The 21,536-nt window shown below is 37.6% G+C and overlaps 1 long non-coding RNA gene across 1 annotated transcript in view; it reads left to right on the plus strand.

The window, feature by feature from the left end:
* Positions 1 to 21,536, plus strand: part of LOC137677875 (uncharacterized) — a 103,276-nt gene that overhangs the window by 27,161 nt on the left and 54,579 nt on the right. The window contains exon 3 of the long non-coding RNA XR_011050332.1: positions 11,933 to 11,986. This is a non-coding gene — a long non-coding RNA (uncharacterized lncRNA). The remainder of the gene's footprint in view (positions 1 to 11,932; positions 11,987 to 21,536) is intronic.

Raw genomic sequence — 21,536 nt, forward strand, 5'->3', positions numbered from 1 at the left:
TGAGGTTTTGACCTTGCAGAAGGAAACCCGTCTTCAGTGTTTTCTCTACTGCCATGGGAGGACACCTCAGCATCTTGCTGCTGCTGCTCCTTACCTTCCACAGCCTGCCTCATTCATCTCCTCCTCCTCCTTTCAAGGTTTCCTTGTGTTCTTGGCAACAGCTATAGAGGAAATTGAAGACTTTATCTCCAGACTAGCTTCAGATGTCACAAATATGGAGGCCAGTTTCTGAAAATCGCTTTCTGAAAACTTCAGTGTTTATTGTTTTCTGTGCTTCCCTGCCAAGATCTTCTCCCTTCTGTGGCAAAATACTGCCATCTGTAAGATATATCAAGCTAAATGTTAGCGTGTTGGTACTTGTGAATGCCATACGCTCATTCATGGCCTTGTTATGGTTTAAGATCGTGCCAAACTTCATGGCATACAGGGCCTTGTTTTGAATGTCTTTTTTTTTCCTTTTAATTCAGCCTGGCCCAGTTTAAAATTTCCAGTTTGGGACACATCCATAACTCGGGGTAATTTCATCTAGATGTACTCTTATACATAAATGGACATTGTGGCTTTAATATGTGCATGGAAACAAGGGATAATATATATTGGTAGAATTGACTTGCCTGTACATTGTAACATAATAGCATGTCCTCAGCAGTGTAGCAGTAGTGCTCCTATAACTTCTCATGTAGAATATTTGCTGTTATAAGATTTACAGCAGCTAATTGATCTCAAAACTTGCTTTTACTTGATCATTACAGTAATATTGATGCATTATACAAACATAGTTTCATGATCATATTAAATGAGTTAGGAACACAATTGGCCATTTCTTCCCATTCCTGTGACAATTTTAAGCTGCTGTTCTCAACATTCTCGACATTGTTTAGTAGTTTATAAATGATAAAGTGAACTAGATAACAGATTTTCAGATTTCCACGTGTGCACAAACTATTCTTTGTCATAGGGACAGGATGAATTGAGCAATGTAGGTGCAGTCTAAGTTGTTTAAATGGACTTTGCATCATCAGGTGTTCTTTCCATCTTCCCTTGAGAAACTTAAAGAATATAAACAATAGACTTAGGTTGACTTGATCAATTCATGGCATGTGGAAAGTATTCAGTTTGAAGCAGATGATAGCCTGTTTAATAAATTTGCTGCTATTTAGTAAGAATATTTGGTTTGTTTTGAAATTCACAGAAATGTAGATCCAGAGGTTGTACAGTTTTAGTCCTAGGAACCAGCAATTTTGTTTAAAGAGGAAAAAAATACATTTTAGTCCCCAAAGTTCTACCTGTCCACTGGAAATCATTTTTATTTATGATTTTTGTCTACATTAGGCGCTTGATTTACAACAATGTTCCTCTTCGTCACCTTTTCCTCTTCTTTCCCCTGTCCCTGCCCCCACTTCAGCAGACTTACCTGTCTGATACAGATAATAATTTGTAATAACTTTGTCTCTGAGGAGTTGTGCTTGCGAAGTCATAGTGACTACCTCTGGCTGCTGTCTCTGAGTAGGCAGTGTTTCTTCATGATATAGTGGATCTCTCTTCCAAATAGGTAACAGACTTCATAATTGTTTGGTGCATGGGCAAAATCCCAGTCTTCAGTAAAGTCTTAAGGTGGAAAAAGTGGATATCATTGTCCTGAATACAACAACGCTTAGAATTTTTTTTTTTTCTCCATATTTGATGAAAGCTTTGGCAAAGGGTGTTGAGCAGTACAGTGTGACGGACCATAGTTTCCTGAGGCAGATGCCTTTATAGCACAGGAAAATGGTCAACTTTTTTTTTTTTTCTCCCAGAAGAGAATTTCTAATAATCTGTAGTTCATCTTGAATGTTGAGCTTCATTTTAGTTTAGCTCTACATAGAATCACAAAATTGTTTTGGTTGGAAAAGACCTTTAAGATCATCAAGTCCAACCGTAAACCTACAGGTTGGATATTATCTAAGATTTTCAGTGGTAGAACAAGCTAGATCATTGAGACCAAACCCCACAGCCTTGGTATAACCTCCTTGACTGATTGACTTAGGTTACAAGCAAGGCACAGTGGTGCAGCTTCTGCTGTTGTGCACACTGGCGGCTGCAGGGGGGTTGAATCATTACATCAGCTGCCAGGAGGAAGTCCAAAGGTACAGGATGGGAAGGTCTGAGGGAACATGCTGGAGGAAGACTTCTGAAAAGAAACAAACATTTCTAGATACTCTAGAGCGCTGAAATACCATGGGTTCCTTTTGGCATAAGTCCACCGCAGGATCTGTAGTTCATTTAGTGTAACTCTGCTAGCATAACCTAAACGTATGCTGGGTTTTTACAAATGCTGTTTGAGGTACTCTTTGGATACACAGTAGACAGGCCAATATCTCCCCCATTTCCACATAAAAATCTGAGTTCAGAGAGATGAGTAGATTGCAGATATTTTAGTAGGTAAAATGTAAATGGAAAGATAGATGATAGAAAATTAATAATCCTTTTTCACATAAAAATAAACCATACAGTTATAACCAGTACAAAAGACATTCAGAATTAGAAGGAACAAGATGATACTGGAAATAGCATAGATTTCGCAGTTGCTTTGGAATTCTGTACAGAAACCACACATAACACATTCCTTTCTTCTCCTTCTTCTTCCGTTGTTTTTTCTTTAACTGCATCTGGTAATAGCTATAGCAGCATCAATTATCATTATATCAGAGACTAAAATTAGAAGGGCTGCACATAGCAAAATACAAATGGCTAAATAGTTTCTGGCTAAAGGTGTATAGGGGGAGGAAAAGACACCCCATTTCTTTGCCTTGAAGCCAGCCAAAATAGCTCATCTATGCACAGATCACTGCAAGGACAGCAGGAGAAAAAAACTGCATACATAAGATTTGCTGAACACTTATCATTTAGGAAGTGGGAGGAATAGTCTGTAGATTAGCATTCTAGTCTGGGTTATCAGAGATTTAGCTTTGGTTCCTGAGTTATCACAGATATCCTGCAGGTAAGTAGCATAAGTAGTTTTCCTATGCCTCAGTTCCCCATCAGGTAAAAATAGGGATCTCTTACAGGGCTGTTGTGGGGATAAATACCTAAAGCTTGTTAAGTGCTCAGATTATTCAGTAATGAAACTTGTCTAAGTACCTCGAAGCACTGTTCAGGCTGGAATGTGTATATGTTGTATCCATGCACCAAGGTCTGTCTTTATAACTTGCTCCACTTAGCTTGGAAGACAGAGGAACCAATGCACCTAAGAGGACCGAAAGATCAGCAGTATACTGAACTGCACTTGTGTTAGAAACGAGACGTTTCTTGGCGGAAGGCAGTTCTTTGTGCTGTGGCTGGACATGAGCTAAGAGAAAACAATCAAAACGGTCCAAGGAGATGCCAGGGAATGAGAGAAAGCTGCCTTATCAAGTTCTCCATTGAGAGAGGAGGCAGTGGAGGAGCTACACAAGCAAGTACTTTATAAGAGGGAATATTTCTAATATTGAGACTTCTTCACAGCGGTCAGATATACAGGGACAGGAACAAAAAAATGGAAGAAATATGAGGCAGTAGGAAATAACAACAGAAGGATTTTTCTCTTGGTAGATTATATAGCTCTAGACATAACTGGGGAGTTGGAAAAGGAGAGGGAGAATATATTGAAGAAGAGAAGTGGGAGAGAGTGACAGTAGCAGCTACTGGAATAGAGATGTCAATTTATTGTATTTGACTAGTGAAACACTAGTGTTGTGGATGAAGTTGTGCAGACAGGGGAGATCACAGAAGGACCAAAAATCAGAAGATTTATAGTTTGCAACTAAGAAAAACATTTTGGGGGGGAAGATTTCTGTATTAGAATAGTCAGAGGAATAATAATTACTGAAATACTTCTCTGCAGCTGAAAAACCTCTGAAAGGAATCTGTCTGTGTTACCAGAGAAAAGAAGGGTGCTGTAGAGATAACATAGCTTTTTCAAGGTTAAAGGCAGAGGTCACAGTGGTGCTGTAAATTCCACTAGCTTCAGTTGTGTGCGTCAGGCCCCAGGAGGAGAACTCAGACTGGCTGCGTGCAGTGAGCCAAGCTCTCACATGGGTGATGAGACCATGGCTTTTTTCTTAGTTGTGATAGTGAAAAGTGCATTGTAGGTAAGTGTTTGGCCGTCTAGGCAACAGGTTCCTGATGTAAAAATAGTTGTGGATGAGAGATGTGACTTGTGTGGAAAAATACTTAGGGATGAGATAGTCAACAAAAGGGAAAGCTGTGGGAATACTGAAGCTGTACCAAGAAGGATGAACCAGAATTTATCCAGGAACAGATACCAAAATTTTGAGGTAGAGAACAATCTTCAGGATGAAGTGTAAACACAGAGAGTTTCAGACTGGACTTGGAAGATGAAATATTCATAGAAGACTATCTTTGAGAATCTCAGGGATTAGAGTTTTTACTTTGTTTTGTGCTTTTATTTTCTTTACTTTGCTAAGACCATGCAGATTCATAGGAAAAAAACAAAGAACAGAGTGACATGTCATCTCTTCTCACCTCCTGTATAGCACTGTATTTGGATAGGTTTGTAAGCTGAGGTTCTTGCTCAGTTTGTTTGAGGGGGCGAGAAGCAAGCAGAATATAATTTTCTTCTGTTTAGTCACACTAGTAAAAAAACTGAGCAATTTGGTGTTTAACTGTCAGGTCTATGTACTGTTCCGGTGCAAACCTTGTTTAATACAAATTTAAGTAAATACAAATGAAGTATTGAAAGCATAAAGCATCTGGAACATTTTAAAGATGCACTAAAATATAACGTGATTAATTTCTATTGTACTAATTATACCTATTATGAGTTAAAATGGATTCCACTTTGCAGCCATTGTTATGTAACTTGTGGCTTTGCAGTTCTTTGAAACCGAGTTTTCTATTCATGTGGTATATTAAAAAATGTTACAAGACAAATTACAAAGCTTAACTGAAATTATGCCAAAAATCTTAAACAAGTTATTCTGCTAGATAAATAACTAGTGTAATGCTTACTGTTTGGTTTGTGTTTTTTTTTTTTAAATCAAAAAGAAATGGTAATGTAATAAGCCAGGGCTGAGCGGGATGTGGTTTTATTCTGTTTTGTGATTTAATGGAGCTGCTCTGCACCTATAGTGAGGTATCTAAGATCAGCTTGTGAGCTATTGTGTAGTATTTTGTGTTCAACAGTGCATTCAGCTTTATGCTGCATGGATTGTAAGGGTAGCATATTGCTGAGTTTGAATGCTCTGGCATATAAACCAGCTCATAACAGGGGCAAGCGTCATGGTAAGTTTTTTACAAACAATAGCATTCACAGTCACTCAGTAAAACAGAAGGTGAAGCGCCATGTCGTACTTGTCCCTAAGTGTGAGTCTGGAACAGGTACATAGGATGTCTTTCCCTATTCCGAGCCTTCGGATGTGGATGCGGGGTTTCACCTCCACAGGGAGACACCATGGACCCTGGCAGTGAAGCTGCAGGGAGCAGTAGCAAAGCAGAAATCTGCTGTTTGCCTGTTGAAGGGGAATAAAGAGGCTTCTTGGGTGGCTCCCAGGATGGTCGCCCAGCTGTAGATCTGCTCCAGGTGCCTTACAAAGTAGCTGTCATGGGGAGTGAGCTACAGGGGACGGTGGCTGTGTGGGAGTTGTAGATGTGCCTTCTGATCCTCCTCCAGATGCAGTGGAGCTCTTCTCTCTTTTTCCACTCTAATGGGCTTACAGTGTGATCCAATCCCTAGTAAGTATATAAAAACTAATCCTGTTTTAAGTACTTTAGGAGAAAAAAGACTTTTAAGTAAAAGACTGTCCTTTTTTTAGCAATGATTGCTGCTAACAAAATGAAAATAGTTATTAAGCTTTGTTTTGATAAATCAGTCGTTGCTTGCGTATTATTGTAGGAATATGACTGCAATTAGCAGAGCCAATATTTGAATCTGATTTCACCCCTAATTTGAGAACTGAAGTGAACTTGAAGCCTTACAAAGCAGAACAGATCTTGCTGGGGAAAGAAGTGTTAAATTCTCACCCCCAAATCAGTCACATTTGCAAGAACCTTGAAGAAGTTCAATTCATTTAATGAAGTGTTTGTTTCATTTTCTGTATTATGTTTCTGAGATAGAACTGTCCACAAAATAAAAATTATTAAAAAAAAAATCTATATCAAGACAATCCTTCTAAATAGTTTGTGTTTGTTCACACAAACACATGAGAAAGAGAGTTTGCTTCTAGTTGTACATATGTACTTACTTTAAATGCAGAAAATACCATGAACACCTTTTTTCCCCACAAAAATCTCCAGTTCAGTTTTAGTGGTATCTGAAGTACTGGTAGATAACTTCTTCAGGTTCTTTTGCACTAAATATGACTTCTTAGTCTTTTCAGATTAACCCGGTTCAGCTGGAAATACGCATTACAAAAAAAGGGATCTTTTTTAAACATTAAAGTTCAAATAAATCCAGCATTTTCAATAACATTTAGAGGATTCTGTTGGCTATTTATGCATGCATTTATTGCTCACCATCTCCAATATTAGTAGTCTTTTCCTCCTGAAATACATATTTTTTTTAAAACAAATGCAAATAATTTTGAGTTACCACTTTTTTAGATTGCTTTATAGTGTGGATTTCTGTGCCATGTAATATAACTTTCATTCTGTTTTAGCTGCATAATGGGGTCAGAACCAGTCTTGTTTAACAAACATGCTGTCATTCAGTTCTGAGGGTAGGAGTGTGTCCTGCTGAATAGTGCAAGTTCTTGCATGTTTGTTGCATTACTTCTATTGTAAACAGTGTAAATAAGTCTACCAGAGCTTTGCCCACTGAGCAAAATGAATCCATTTAGATAGGACTTCAGTGCCAGGGTGGTGGTGGTCTCTCCTAGGCACTCAGGTGCTGCCACAGTGAGGGCTATCTCCACAGCCACCTAGCTGGAGTCTCCTCTCACTGTTGGTAGTGTTCAGCTCCAGCCCTACCCAAGTCGTTGCAAGGACTAAGCATCATCCACTTTATTCAGCCATGTTTCTATTTCATGGGAGCATTAATTAGGACAGCCAGTGTAAGGACCATCTCAAACTGTGGATCTTTCCTTTGGTCTTGGCAGTGTCTGTACGGGCAGCTATCGGTCGCAGGAGGTCTGAGTTGGAGAAATCAGTATCTCTGCCTTATGTTACTGCATGCTGAGTGGAGGCATCAGTGTCCTAGGAGCACTGGGGTCACCCTGGGAACCCTTGTTTGGCTCAAGTCATTGCTTTCTAAGAAAGTGTTAGGGACAAAAACTGAGAAAATAAACGTCTCCACCTCCCCAAGAGTGATGTATCATGATACATCTGAATCCACCTTGAGAACAGAAGCCTGATTCCCAGCTGGAGAGCTGTGGGTAGCTGACACAGGGGTAAAAACAGTTGCATGCTGGAAGGCAGGAATTTGCAGCTCTCAAAGTTCACTAGACACATTCATCATTGTGTTTGTAACCAGCCAAGTACTTTGCTGGTGTAAGAAGGTGTATGAAGCCCATTGCAGCATTATACTTAAAAAGGCCATAAAAACACTGTGCAATGAAATATATGCTGTCCTGAAGTGCCTTGATGCTCTCACAAAGCTATTCAACTGTGATTCTCCTTGTCCCCCTGACTTCTTCAGTGCCCCGTAGGCAGGTGTATAGACTGATAGATTTCTTTTATGTGTTGACTTTACATTGTTAGCTGGAAGATTTAAAGTACAATTTTTTATGGAAAGACTTGAGTCTATAAAAATAAAATAAAACAGTTTTAAGTACTTAAAAAAATCTTACTTATTTCTGTTGGCCCTCAGTTCTTATTTCTTTTCCTTTTTTCACATAAATGGGTGTGGAATTGGAGGGAAAAAGTTTAGGCATTAAAATGTACATTCCAGCATTATTTGTGCTGAACTGACTTTAACGTCTCCAAGACTAGGGCCAGAAAAGCCAGTTTAATTATCTACAAACATCCAAGAGCTATAGACAAGAACACCAGTCTGATGCTTTTAGCTATTGATAGGGCTAATCCCAGCCCTGACGTTAATGTTGTGAAATAAAGATCCTCCAGAAACCCAGTTAATGGCATCTTTTTTCCTAACCTGTGACTTTGTAGAAGTCCTAATACTTCAGCTTTTAAAAATTAATAATGTAGAGCTGAAGTGAAAATAATTCTTTGGAAGTGGGGATGAAACAAACTCTTCCCTTTTCATCTTTCCCCAATGATTTGCAGGCAAACACAACCCCAGGCAACTTCCGAACTTCCATAATTGCATTGAATTCCTTGTTAATTGGGCTTTTCTTTTGCTATTGAGTTCTTTCTTGAATAATGCCTGCTTTATAATGACTTGTGTGCAGACAATAAGTGTCGAGATTTAATAGGATGAAGGCTGTGGCTCCATATAAGCATATTTAGGCCTTAACTCCCATTGAAATCAATACCTTTGCAAATCTCGTTATAAGTGACTTAAAATTAATATGCATAAAATAGGATTACTATTAAATGTTTAAAGGATAAAAAGACAATAACAACACTGTTCTCCTCTGAAAAGTGACTGTAAAAATTGTATCTTTAGAGTTGCATGATAATTGTCTCAGTACCTCGATGCTTTTTATATCATATCATATGTGCTCAGTTTGAAAATAGGAAGTTTGTGACTGTGTCTGCAGACTGCAAACTAGAAGGGAAACTTGCTTCATTCCCTGCTTGGACTTTATCACAGGTTAAAAAAGAAGTCCTGTCTTCCCCCATCAGACTCTTCAAGATTCCTGTTCCTCCAGTGAGAGTGGAAAGTGGGTGTTCTGAAAGAGACCGTGACATAATTAATGAAGGAAGCAGAGCTGCTGTGCAAAATGTGCCTTATTTTTCCAGAGTGGAGTCATATGTTCAGAGCTTTTGGCTGGTACTGGAGTGCTGGCAGCAATGCCTGCATCAGCAGGGATAGGTGTCCATCACAACTTTGAGAAGTGGCCAATATAAGGAGATTGCATCTGGTCTCTCATTAACCCGTTCACTCTTGCTAGTTTTCATGCATATCATATTGTTACTGAAAGGCTACTCAAAAGTCTAACAGGGAAAGATAGTTTGCTCTCTGATGCTAAACAAATGTAATCATCAGGACCATCTCTGACGTGATTGGTTCTGGAGTCTAACCATGAGTGACTGAGGACAGTGGGATATAACTGGTGTGGCTGGAGTTCAAATCCAAAGCTTCCCTTACAATGCTGTCAGTAAAAGGTAGTTGATGTCATCGGTGATGCTGTTGACTTTAAGTGCACAAAGTGGTAGTCTTTCTCAGGCAAACATGACTTTAGTTAAACATGGAGAGACAGGTATTCTTCTGGATTTCTCTCTGTTCTGAACACATTTGGACTGTTTGTCCAATTGATTGCATAGCAGTATGGGTTCTGGTTATGTTTTCTCTTGGCTTTTTTTTTTCTTGTTTTTTTTTCTAGTAAAACGCATTCCACTTCTGTTCTGTGTAAAACCTCAGAATAAAGGATTATGTACAGCAAATTTTACAAAAGCACGGTGACCACTGTTCAGTTTATCCTTTATCCTATCATGTCATCTTTTCACTGTTTTTGCATTTGCTCAAACTCTCTTGCTGTTAAACTGCTGAAAACTTTCCTGCAGTTAGATCTGAGCAGAGAAACTGTTTTATCTACAGTGACCTGCACAGTTGCATCAGTCCAGTGTTGCAAACCCAGTATCAGGCCCGTAGTTTGGACTAGAAAGATAAGTCCCAGGATAAATCTTTCTGAAATGAGATAGAATTTCTCAAAAGTCACAAACAGGCAGGTGGCTAAGGAAATGGTGAGGATATGACCCTCTCAGCTCAAAGTCGCTTGACCCAAATCCCAGTTTCTAAATTAAGATAAACTGGCTGCATCAGAAGGATGCTAATGTAACAAAGAGGAAATTGTATGTTGTTAGCAGCATGCACTCTAGGATTTGCTGATAACTGGGCTGATCTGACAGGGTTTGCAGTTTGTCTGTACTCTTCCTCATTGTTGTTTATTCGTCCATTCCAAAATTCTCAGCATCATGGTCACTGGCTTCCCTTTTAGTGAAAAATGCAAGGTGTGTTGGCCAATACTCATATATGGAATGATGTTCCATATGCCAGAAACTGCTGTCTCAGATGAATGGGAGAGAGGTGATAGAACTGTCTTTCTGTGTTATCATAGTCTTTTTCAAGAGTCTTTCGTTGACATTGTATGACACTTTCTGTTGTAAGACTTAATTTCCAGAGTCCAGGTTTGAAACTATGTTTCTTTAGTCGATTTCCTTGTGGTCAACAAGTATTTAGTGAAACACTACCAAACGACCTTTCTGTTATACAAGTTTACAGAAAGGTTGGTATGCTGTCAGTTATACCCTGACCTCAAGGAGGACCATGTACATGTTCCAGCACTGGAGTTGGTCATTGTGGTTAGCAGCTATCATGCTTCCTAACAGAATTTCTGAAGACTTTATACATTCCCAACACCCTGAATACACATTTACTTATCAAGAAAACCTGTATTATAACATTATTGAAGTGGTAAAGTCAAACAGTACTAGCGTGGCTTGTGCAGCTTGATGTAACCTTCCTCTGCAAATGCGCTGTGGGAATCTTTCCTTACTTGGTAGCACACTTCTTTTTCATACTGTCCTCGTTCTAGACAGTGAGTGGATGGGCCATCTCTGAGGGTGAATTTGGTTTGTAGTAAGGGAGAGTCTTGTTCAGAAACAGAAAGTGGAAAGTATCTGATGACTGAGACCATCTCAGGACAAGAAAAAGGAGTCTTATGACAAAGTTGATTAAAGCCGTGGAGAGTAAAATTCAGTCCTCTGATTTACTGCAGAGTTCACACATCAACGTGTGAAGTGCATTGCATCAAGTTTTTAGAGACGGTCAGCAATGGCATGTTCCCCATTTTTGGAATCTCAGTTTGTCACCTGATTTGCAATGTGCTTGGTATTTATATCTTCAACTGAAGCTGTTGTGAGCAGTACCTTGAATGTATAAAGTGCTGCGTAATGATGAATCTTCTGAAAAAAATGAGCCTGTGTGACCCAAATTAAGCATTCACTTTTCAACTTGATATAGTAGCACCAAGGAACTCATCTGGGATAACATTCCTCCAAAAGAATTTGCTGAACTTGAGTTGCACAGTGTTTGCAACACAGTCAAAGCAATCATGATTACAGTGTATGGACCATAGCAAAACACTTGAATACTTCAGTAATTTGAATACTGGTTCATGAATCTCTCTCCAGTCCACATGTTAAGCAATGAAATTAACACAAAATATCAACGCTTGAACTTTTTGAATGCCTGTTTGTACAAGGAATGAAGAGGAGTTCCCATGGAAGAATACTATGACTAAGCAATTGACTAAGCAATTAGCAACTGTACCATATTCCATAATCACTGAAGAAATAAAACTTACACAGGCAGGCTAACATTTGGCATTTTCTGATATTTACATTAATCACATTACAGTCTTAATAATGTTCTTTTCATACTGTGTTTATGTGAAATGTTATAGAAAGTAAATGAACTCTGTGTACTCAAGTGCCCTGAAGAACATTTAATGAGAAATACATGCTGCTTTTACCAGACGGATATATTATAAATCTGAGTATCCTTTAAGGAAATAATTATAGCTATACATTTGTATTTGAATAAAAAGACACAAAAGTTGATACCAACTACATAACAGATACCTTTAATCCTTTTCAAATAGCACGGTATAGTGTGTCTGTCGATTTTAGTCCTATTGTTTATAAATGTAATCCTGCCACACAATCAGAACTCTTTTGGGAAAACAGTGACCTAATAGATTTTAAGAAGCTTTTTGTTTAGCATGATTTTGCTGATTGCAATTTCTATATAACAGTAATCACTTGTTACTAATTTGTCATCAAAAATATGAGAGATAAATAAATTATAATTTACTTTTTTTTTTTTTTCCAGATTTCTTTTATAATGCATCCTGCTCAGGCCAATGAATTTTGCTTAACTGACCAGGTAAGCAAACATACGTAGTCACAGTTTTTTCATAAATATGTTTTCCAGACGTTAAGCAACTAATTCTGAGAGACTGGTGTTCTGCATTGTTGGAGGAAATTTGCAAAATCCATTATAGATATGTTCAAAAAGCTGTTGTCAGTTTCTAATTTAAAAGAACTGTGGAAATTTCCAGAGTTGTATAATTTTCAATTAGAAAAGGAGTTTATTTTCCAGATGTGCTTGATTTTATTCCTTCTCTCCCTCTTCTTTTCTCTCGTCATCCTAGTTTCCTCATGCTTTGTGTTGATATTTGTGTTTTTTCAAAGCCTTACATGTTGAGCTTTTTTTTGCTGGGTGCTATCAGTCTCCAGAGGGAGACTGATAGACCAGGATGTCAGCATTGCAAACAGGGTTGTCTGATGAGAACTCCAAAGATGGTGTTTTAACGCAACAGGAATGGCACAGCAACACTAGAGTGGCTTTTGGGAAATGGAGATGGCTTTGGAAATTTATAAACACCATTTCTGTAGATCTGAAATTACTAAAATGCAATTATGAAAAGAATGAAATTGCAGTTAATGATCTGGTTTGCTGGGTACCAAAAAATCAAGGCAAAGGACCAATTTACAGTCTTACTGTGCATAGGTTGGTAGTCTGGCTTGTATGCTTTACCCGTGCAATTCCAGTTTGATTGGCTGTTGTTGTATGCTGTAGGTACAGTTCCCAGAAAACACTTTTTTGGCCATCTCTTTTATTGTTGTTGGTTTTAATGAGGGAGTTGGGCAATATAATTTGCATGCAGTAGAACTTTAACATTACCTATACCAAATTCGATCATTTTTTGGTTCTTTACTTATAGAGTGATGTGATACCTTGTTGGGAGAGAAAAGGGTGGACAAAAAAAATTTAAGATACTATTTTATATGGAATATTTTGTTCACAGTATACAGATACGGTTTGCCTTAGATTTAAAGTTCCTGTGCTTTTCAATAGACTCATCCTAGCCTTGGTTAAAATAACTAAATGCAGACAAAATAGTAAATAAGAACATGGTGTTCCTATGTAAGTTTTTCTCTTGTTTCATGTTGAAATGTTCCTTAGCTCTAACACTTTTTACCAGTAGTGTTAATGTCATCTTTATTTTAGATGAGGTGGTCTCTTATAATCTTGTCATCATTCTAACTTCTTATCACTGTGTTTTTCTGTGGTGCTGCCAAAACCTAGAAAGCTCTCTTGATCTCAATACACCAAGGAGAAATTTCTTCCCTTTGGCTCTTCTCCTGAAAATTTGTTTCAAACCCACTATTCTCAATACCTTTATTTCTTTTAAAAAACAGATGTAGACTTCAGCTAGCGCTGTCTTTTGGGTTACCCTAGTTTGATATTCCTGGATTTTGTTTGCAAGTGAGTCTACAATCAGTCTTGCAAGCAGGGAGGGAAATCTCAGATTAAAAAACGCCTAGTGATTTTAAATGTTAATCTTGAGGACTTCTCAAAAGCATTTCACATTAAAAGACTGATGACAAGGGACAAATGATCAAGGAACAAAACTTACTTTTTTAAAAAAAAAAAAAATTCTGGGCCCTCTTTCTCTGGATCTTTGACATGTCCAAATTAGTCATTTCTCCAAGATTCATTACCCAGGTTTGTAATTTTTTTATGGTATTTTGTTCAAAACATTGCAAGATAGAATTATCAACAATAAATAAACCTGTTAATAATATAATTTTAACAGCTGTAGCAAAAAGATGGCTGTTGACAATCTCTGTTCTTCTTATATCAAGGTGTCTCTTGAAGAGCTTGTCGTGTCACTTGCTTTTGAGATACAAATCGCAATGAAATTGTAATGCTTAGATTGGTTTGGAATAATAATTTGTTTATTCATCAATATGAGAAATCTGAGAAAATAAATCATTGTGGCTCAAATAACAAGTTTAATTTCATTTTTAAAATCTTTTTTCTTTAAGTATCATAATCATTTTTCTGAAACAAAAAAAAAATCAATATAATTCAGTAAGATTTCTCCAAACCTATTTTAACAGAACAAATAAATTTCTTTCATTAAAAGAATAAAGTCAAATTCATCTAAATCATCTAAACCACATTTTTAGTGAATAAACTATTTTCTCCTGCCTCTTCCTTGTATGTTCCATACCCTCTTACTCCAGGCCCTCACTCCCAAAGGTTGCCTAGTCTATGTTTCTGGATAAAATATGTCTGTCACTCAATGACATTTTTAAGAAAACCATTCCAAAGGCAGAGATTAGACCCCCAAAAGAAGTTTCATAATTATGAACAGTTTGCTCTCCTTACTGGCTTCATTTATGGTGTCCTTAATGGTGATGATTGTAGCCTTCATGAAGTAGGAAAAATGAGGTACAGTAGATACTTCTGCTCCATGGACATAATATGTCTGCACCTTTCTTTATACAAGCTAGAATAAAATAAACCAGTGACTGTCTATTAAGTGTATTTCACTTAAACCTCCTCTGAAACACCTGGTCCTGCCTCTCTCAGAGACCCAGTACTGGATGTACTGGCCTTAGGTTTCATCCCACGTGGCAGTTTCTATATTGTTATTTTGAAGTCTTGTATGGTATAAAACTCTGTGCTTGTTTCTGTGCACAGGAGTGAGTTTCATACAGAATCAATGCAGATGAAATAATTTCATTTTGCCCCTGAATAGTTAACATCCAGAAGAAAAAAAAAGCAGATTCTTGACTAAGTGTTGGGGGTTGCATGCATCTGTACTCAGAATTCCATGTACCTCTGGCTGAGTGCAAAATGTCTTTTAAAAGGCAGTATTGTTATTAAAAGAATGCAATTTCATTCATGTGCTAATAGTTTTCACTATTGAAAATAATTTAACTCAGAGATATTTCTCATAATGCCCAGCAGTAAATAATTGCTCTTCTGAGCCCTTTGCTTTAATCAATGACAAAAATATATGAATGTGTACATTTTGAGAGAGGCCTTAAATGAAGCCATTTGTTAGGAGGGCTTTCTTTTTCAGCTTGGGTGTGCAAGAATATGAAGGTGTTTAGCATGAGTAATCATAAAAAGATTGTTTGTGGATCTCACTGTAACTAACATGGCATTTTGGTTTGCTAAGAGGATATTTCTCTTCAGTTTATGTCAATAACAGAAGCCCCCAGAACTACCATTAACTTTGTCTATAAATTTTCATTTGCAGTATTTTTATTTAACTAGTCCTAAATTCACTCTGATTTTCCCTTCTTATGTAGTAATAGCTACTGGTCAACTGTGCTAAATTCTGTGGGTGACTTGGATGGCAAATCTCTCCAAGGTTTTTGCTACTCTAGACTGACTTTCTTCAGGGTAATAGCACATATATCTGCCTTTTCCCAGCAGGAGGCTATAATCAGAAATTCTCCCTCACTTTGATCATACATTTTGTGCATGCTGGGTCAGATGCTGCACCCACACAGTTAAGACACAACTTTAGTAATGGTGGATCAAGCCCTTCCTATGCAGTTCTCACCTTGGTAGGCAGAGGAGCTGACCCTGAAGAATAAAAGCAACGTGTGCTACAGTCATCGAGAGAGCTGATTACCAGCCTTCGTTAGTGGATCAGGAGTGTGGTCCCGACCAACTACGTATATTCAAGAAGTCAGGATCCAAAACCCTGTCTCCCTTCAAGTAGCTCTGCCACTGAGCATTCTCTTTGTCTTTCTTAAAGGAAAACATGATTTTTTTGCAATCTTTTGAAATTAAATACAAGCCTTGGAACAATAGGTTCTAATGTGTGTGGAATACACAATGTCTCTTTTTGTGCCCTGTCTGTAGACCTAGGAAAGTCTAACCATATAGATGCTCAAGCTAATTAACCAATTAAAATATTTTTAATACTCTTCGTGCAAAGCTCACATACTAAGTTGTTAGCATATACATATATAGGCTTCAGTCTTGGAGCTGCATCTAGACAGAGAAAGCGCTTGTTTTCAGACAAGACGGATTTTGACAGATCTTCATACAAGCACAGGAGGCCACTTGCAGGGTCAGGCTCTCAGCAAACTTGGCAACTCTTTTCACCTGCCATCCATCTTGCAAAGTTTGATAATTTTGTTAATGTTTCAGCTGTTGGATGTATGAAAGAACTTCTCCTTTCATGCTCTGTTTAACTTTGTAGCTTTAGTAATTACAGAGGATGTTTTCAAAGATTCGTTCTAACTTCGACTCTTGGGTATTGCTAACAGTGTTTATGAAAGCAAGTCTCAAAAGCAAGCACCAAGTCTTTTTTTCTTCCTTAAATCTCATAATTTATGCAATATTCTTACAATTGTTACTACAAGGAGATGGAAGCCTGAAAAAATAATTTCATACCTTATTATTCTAAATTTAAGCGATTTTAAAGCAAGTATTTAAGGCAATTGCCTATTATGCCTTTGTTCTTCATTCTACATTTTCTTGTTTTCATAAGGAAATGCCAAATGAAACGTAAATTATTGGTCACCTGATGTAGACAATGTATTTCAGAAGAAACATCTCACAAATTTGATTCTGTAGACCTTCAAATTTACTTTTAAAAATTGGTCAGATATGTAAGAATAGGATAGTGTATGTAAAATACTTTTTTCTCAAATACCTCCAGACATTAGTATGTCAGAAGTTACAGGAGCTGTGAACTACAAGCCTCATGTTGGAACAGTAGAGCTGTAACTATTGTGGCTTTGGCATTTTCTCAAAATGAGTAATTGGATGAGATACTAACTTGCTTCATGTTTTACAGTATCTTAAAAACTGTCATATGTCCAAAGGCTTAGTTTTAAGTAGTTTTTCCTGGAACATTTAAGGGAAATTTCACCTATATATACCAGCAGCATTATTTTGTAGTTTGAACTGATATCTTCAGGAAGTTATTTTTATTACTTCATCTTTTATGTCTGAAGTTATTTGCTTAATTTTCCTAATATATAGCAAAAATGAACAGCTGTTCTACAATTGTCTTGTGATTTCTCAACAGTTTCATTTTTCTAAAACTCTCTGGGGATAGTTTTTACATGCTATTGACAAATTTGTTTTCTGATCTACTGGAATGCAACTAAGCAAATAATCAGGAAGAAAATTGTAGAAAGGATGAGGAGGAAAGTCTTGCTAAAAATAAGTTAAAATATTTTCCAACCTTTTTACAACTGCCCTGCTGGAAACACCACCAGCTATAATAAATTAAAGAAGTTAAATTATAGAGTTTTGTGTGCCAATTCTCTTTTAAGATAGTAATATGTTCTAAAGTTTTATATCCTATTAAGTCACAATGGTTTTAAAGCAAAACAAAACAAAAAGCTTTTTAGCAAGCACGTCTAATTCTGCTTGAATAGAAACTACACTGTAAAGAAATTATGTTCTAAGGAAGTTACTTCTGTTGCAAAGTGATACATATGAAACCTAGGAAATAGCAGATTTACAGGTCTAAATCTGTTCCCTGAGTATCACTCTGAAGACTGAATGGTGCAGGGGCCTGCTAGAAAATGGCGGTGTTTGAATGCATACTCATAGGTATGTCCTAGCCTCCTTGAGTCTGAGTGATTGTAAAGTTTTCTTCATGCTTTTAAGAGTAAACAGAATAGAAACCTTCACTGTTGCAAGGTGGTGTTGCCTTTAATGGTGTCTCATGTAGTACAAGAAAAACATGAGGTATTTGTCAGCCTGGGCTCACAGGATCTGTGGTGCAATTCCTGCTTTCCACTGCAGGTGGGCCTTAAACTAAATTCCAAAATGCCACCATCTAATAGAAAAGACTTTGTTCACATTGATAATGAGACCAGACACATACAGCTTTGTGGGGTTTTTTTGGGTCTGTTTCTATTGAATAAGAAGCATAATCTTTTTAAAACAGAAAAAAATTACAGCCCACATTTCAGATATATCTAATGAAGTACTCCTTAGGGAAAAGTGGGGAGTGAAGAATGGAAGAGGTAAGAAATGTACTAGGAAGTATATAAGACCAAGAACTAAGCACATATATGGAGCATATGCTGTGCTTCACAGTTCTTCAGCATTGAGGTCTTTTGTTTGTTTTTAAACTCCTCAGTCCTATTTCTAAATAGTTCTGTACATCTTTCTCAGCTCTTTTGCAGGTTGTTCATGGACTCCTAGTATGTATATATTTATGTATGGACTTCTAGTACATATATAACAGGCATTGTCCAGAGGAAGAAAGGCAACCTAAGAAAGAATATATGTGGGGAAAGGATGGAGGGTGCCTTTGAGTATCCCTTCACATTGCAGGACACAGTTTCCTAGGACATGATTTGTCTGGGGACTTTCAGTTTTTCTCCACAAACTGATGTTTCTTCATGTCTGTCTGGGTTGCCTTGCTTTCAAGCCACTTCCTCAATTGAGACTCCAAATGCCTGTGATAGAGAGATGCAAGTGTGCTAGATTGGGCCCGTTGAATGTACAGATGCCAGACTTATTGGGAGTGACACTGTAAAATTAATATGTACACACTGCAATTTAAAGTATAATATTATGCAAATATTCCCAAGCATGACATGTTAAAAGGTAGTTACATTTTAGACACATTCATTAATATTTTCCCTTGAATATCAAGTACTTCTTCCCATCTTCCATGTTTTCACTTGCTATGATGGTTAGATGTCATAAAACTGTCATAACGCTGTGACTAGGCTTTGTGGTTAGTAGAACCTTTCACAATCTGCATTTATATTGTGCTCAACATTTTTAAAGCAGATTACACATTTCAAACTGTACCAAAAAGACATATTTTTAAGAAGTATTTCTTCCTGTGGGGCAGATTCTGGATTGCTTTTGCTGTTTCTAGCACACAGCATTACTATGCTTTGCCCCTAAGCAGGATATAAAAAAAAAGACTTAATGGCTCATACTGAGTCCTGCGTGTACTCCCATCTCAGACTTACGTTTATGCATACAACGGTGTCACTCACTTTGGAGAGGAGGTAGCGATTCTAGGTGCTCAGTGTTTGATGGTGGTGGTATTTAGCTCACGTCACCTAAACCACCATTTTAATAGCACTGTTAAACAAGACCAGTAAATTTTTTCCTCCCTGGAATTTTGTCAGCAAGTTAGTTCATACTCCCATGATCACTCGCACTTTAAAACTTTAGCTCTGCTGTTTCATATTGAAAAAAGACCTGTTGGAGAGCAGCGTAGGGGAAAGGGACCTGGGGGTCCTAGTGGACAGCAGGATGACCATGAGCCAGCAACGTGCCCTTGTGGCCAAGAAGGCCAATGGCATCCTGGGGTGTATTAGAAGGGGTGTGGTTAGCAGGTCAAGAGAGGTTCTCCTCCCCCTCTACTCTGCCCTGGTGAGGCCGCATCTTGAGTATTGTGTCCAGTTCTGGGCCCCTCAGTTCAAGAAGGACAGGGAACTGCTAGAGAGAGTCCAGCGCAGAGCCACGAAGATGATTAAGGGAGTGGAACATCTCCCTTATGAGGAGAGGCTGAGGGAGCTGGGTCTCTTTAGCTTGGAGAAGAGGAGACTGAGGGGTGACCTCATGAATGTTTATAAATATGTAAAGGGCAAGTGTCAAGAGGATGGAGCCAGGCTCTTCTCGGTGACATCCCTTGACAGGACAAGGGGCAATGGGTGCAAGCTGGAACACAGGAGGTTCCGCATAAATATGAGGAAAAACTTCTTTACTGTAAGGGTGACTGAACACTGGAACAGGCTGCCCAGAGAGGTTGTGGAGTCTCCTTCTCTGGAGACATTCAAAACCCGCCTGGACGCGTTCCTGTGTGATATGGTCTAGGCAATCCTGCTCCGGCAGGGGGATTGGACTAGATGATCTTTCGAGGTCCCTTCCAATCCCTAACATTCTGTGATTCTGTGTGATTCTGTGAAGTAGCCACAGTAATTTTAATAAAGTGTCAAGCATAATTAGGCCGTACCCTCCTACTCCCCACGCCTGCCTGTCTCACACAAATACATACTTTCTGTTCATCCTAGTTTGTGAACATTTTCAGTTCTTAACACCTGGATTTAAATGCCAGAATTCCACACTTGACAACTAAACAAGCAGATGAATTGCCAAAGTCTGTAAACAGTCACAGCTCTTATTGAATCTTGGTAGTGTTTGAAAGTCAGTATTTTATTTTTCTGATCATGGATGTCCATTAATACCATTGCACCTGTTCCCTTAAGTACTATGATTTCTTTTCCCTCGTCTGAAAAAAATGACTAAAAAAAAACTTTTTTGAGGAAAGCCTTTGCCAGGTTGGTTTCTTCTTCTTGTTGGTTAGATGGTGTAGAGGCTTGGTGATTTCTTTATAGGGAAGCAGCTACATATTTTGTTTCCAAGTCTCACTGAAGATTTGAAAACCTGCTGCTATTATAATACCAGCCTTGCCTTTTTGGTGAGTAGTAACAGGAAAGTCGTGATCTCTATGAGCATCTCTTAGCTGCAAAGGACAGGAGAGACACGTGAAGGTCCATATTTTTAACATGCTTCACCAAACAGTTCCCTCCTCTGCTGCCATCCTTCAGAAGGCCTGAGCACCACCTGTGAATTTTACCAGTGAAGGTACTTACTCATATGAGTAGTCCCATTATTTTCATAAGTATAAATTAACAGTTCAGGGTGGGGTTTTTGGTGAAGTACTGCGTATTATTCTTCATGTTCTATTTGCATGTATAGAAACTCTCATTCTAGGCCTCAATTGATGTACATTCATTTAGACAAATCATATAAAAACAATTATAGTTTAAAAACACAACACTGACAAAAAGTATTGAATTAGGGAATCTACTGGCAGTGATGGTCAGAAGTGTTACTTGGAGACTTAATAAATTAACCAATAGGCTTGGCTATAAGCCTGTACTAATAATGCATGTAGTTATAATGGCAACATTATGAAAATATCAACAACATCATAGTTAGGTATGTTAACATTTGCAGTTTAAGCAGGTTTAATATCCTCTTACGCACTTGAAATGCTTGATTTTTATTTCTAAACTGAACAAAATATCTTTTATGGAGCATTGCATTTTCTAATGTTTCTCCATCCAGGTTTGCTTCAAATGTACTACTCATGATCCTTCTCGTTCCTTTAGCAAAAAGAAAAATAGTCACAAGCTACGCTGGAAAAAGCACAATTCTGAATAAAACCAAATAATTATTATTCTTTTACAAAAAATTATAAAATACTTGTATAAGATTATTGCATTTATGTAAAAAATTTAATAGAAATATACATGTAGGATATAGAGAAAATATTATTACTTATGATAAAAGTACTTGATTGTCAAGATTTCTATCAATTTTAACTTCTCCTGATATCAGTCCCTAAAGAAACATGGAAACCTCAGCAGGTTTATAACAAAAACCATTTACATTTTGCTGAATCAAGATATCAGATGATAAAGTTTTATCATAAGAAGTTAAACATTGATAGAAATCTTGACAATTAAGTACGTTTGACTTTTTGAAGAGAAAACAGCAAAAAGAAGTAAAAAAGTGTTTAGATTCAATTATGCTCCAACAGGAAAAGATAAACTGAAGTAAGAAGGAGCAAGTGGATGGGCCTAATCCAAATCAAACATTTTTGTGATGAGGAATTATGAAA

This window comes from Nyctibius grandis, chromosome 2 (genome assembly GCF_013368605.1).
Source record: "Nyctibius grandis isolate bNycGra1 chromosome 2, bNycGra1.pri, whole genome shotgun sequence".
In the NCBI taxonomy this organism is placed as follows: domain Eukaryota; kingdom Metazoa; phylum Chordata; class Aves; order Nyctibiiformes; family Nyctibiidae; genus Nyctibius; species Nyctibius grandis.